Source organism: Sciurus carolinensis, assembly GCF_902686445.1.
Source record: "Sciurus carolinensis chromosome 19 unlocalized genomic scaffold, mSciCar1.2 SUPER_34, whole genome shotgun sequence".
Lineage (NCBI taxonomy): Eukaryota > Metazoa > Chordata > Mammalia > Rodentia > Sciuridae > Sciurus > Sciurus carolinensis.
This window is the reverse complement of record NW_025920112.1, coordinates 1,737,651-1,739,516: the sequence shown is the minus strand read 5'-3', so window position 1 is coordinate 1,739,516 and position 1,866 is coordinate 1,737,651. Positions and strand designations below refer to the sequence as shown.

The window sequence follows — 1,866 nt, the reverse complement described above, 5'->3', positions numbered from 1 at the left end:
TAAGTTTTCTTTACAAATTACAAAGGAGGAGAATAATCAGAGGTGTGAATCAGTTTGTAGGAGCCAAATGGAGTTCCATATCTCTACAAGACTAAATTTGAACATTAAAAGAAAAGAATGAATGACTTAATTTAATAATACAGAGGACAATTCATTGTCCTATGAGCAGAAATCATAGAACATTCTTCCCAGAGGTAGATAATTAAAAGTCACCCAGATCTTGTACTTTTGCGGATACTGGCCATATGTGGTGTAGACACTTGAAATGTGGACGGTACAATTTTCTGTGTGCTAAAAATAAAACATACACACAGGATTTAACAACTTAGAATCAAAAAACCAAACATAGTAATAATTTCATGTGTAATATGTACACATAATAAATATCAACCTCATAAATATTTATTACTCCTACATTAATGTATGTACAATGGTATAAAAGAGTATGATATTAAATAATCTATAGTTAGTTTTAACATTATTAACATTAACATTGATTGCAATGCTTTCAATTAAATTAAAACACTAATAATTAGTATAAATGCTCATTCACATGAAAATGTCATTTAAATTAATTTTACAGTTAAACGTGTAAGTGAAAACCTTTAATTGCATATTGTCTCATACTTCTATTGGACAGTCCTGCTCCCGATCTGCGTTGAAAAAGCCATGCAGAGGAGCAGGTTTAACTATGCTCATTCCTTCCTGGAGGAGAACATCCCAAACACTCTTCTCATGGCACCCAGGACCTCCTTGTTCCTCGGGGTGTACACAATGGGATTGAGCATGGGAGTGAGGACATTGTAGAAAACTGCAAGAATCTTGTCTTCTTCTGGTGAGCAGAGATTCTTGGACTGAAGATAAGTGTAGACAAAAGGATCATAGTAAAAGATCACCACAGTTAAATGTGTGGAGCATGTGTTGAAGGCTTTTTTCTTTCCCTCTTTTGAGTGCTTGAGGAAGGCAGCAAAGGGGACCCATCCATAGAAGGCAGTGATTCCAAGGAAAGGAATGAGGAGAAAGATGACAGCGCTCACAATCACCATGTACTCATAGACCCAGGTATCCATGCAGACCAGAAGCATCATAGTTGGAATGTCACAGTAGAAATGATTGATGACCCTGGATCTGCAGTAAGGAATTTGAAAAGTGTAGATGATGTTTGCCAAGGAGTTGTTGGAGCTCAGTGTCCAGGACCCCAGGAACAACTTCAGACACATGATTTTACTCAAGCAGATGGTATTGTGGAGTGGGTGACAGATGGTTACAAAGTGGTCATAGGCCATGGAGGTCAAGAGTAAGCTTTCGAACATGCCAATGTCACAAAGAAGAATATTTGTACACCACAACCCAGGAAGGACATGTTCTTTTGTCCAGAGAGAAGTTGAATGCCATCTTGATCACAGTGGAGGAGATGTACATCAGGTCCATGAGGGAGAGCTGGCTGAGGAGAAAGTACATGGGGGTGTAGAGCCGGGGGTCCAAGAGCTTGAGGGCAGTCATTCCTGAGTTCCACCAACAGGCAATAACAAACACAATCATGATCAGGAGCAAGAGAAGTAGGCCAGTTTGGTTTGGGGAAAACAATACAAACAAAATAAAATAATTTGAAGTTTGGTTCCATTTCTCCATGAAAATGAACTGCTTTGATTTCGTTAGGAGAAAAATAAAAATAAAAACTTAGCAGTAAATAGGAAATGAATCAGCATAGGAGAATAACAAGGAATTGACTTGATTAGGCTTTGTTTATAATTAATTGTTCATTCAATATAAGTTTTTGTTAGATTGATTTTTAAGATTTGAATTGAACGTGGCTTCCAGTTTTCACTTGAAACTATCTTAGCAGTTCATGGACATGTACATGGC

At 37.5% G+C, this 1,866-nt stretch overlaps 1 pseudogene; it reads right to left on the bottom strand.

Annotated features, from left to right (window-relative positions):
* Positions 1-695: 695 nt before the first annotated feature.
* On the bottom strand, positions 696-1,632 carry LOC124973377 (olfactory receptor 2L13-like; annotated as a pseudogene).
* Between the last annotated feature and the right edge of the window lie 234 nt (positions 1,633-1,866).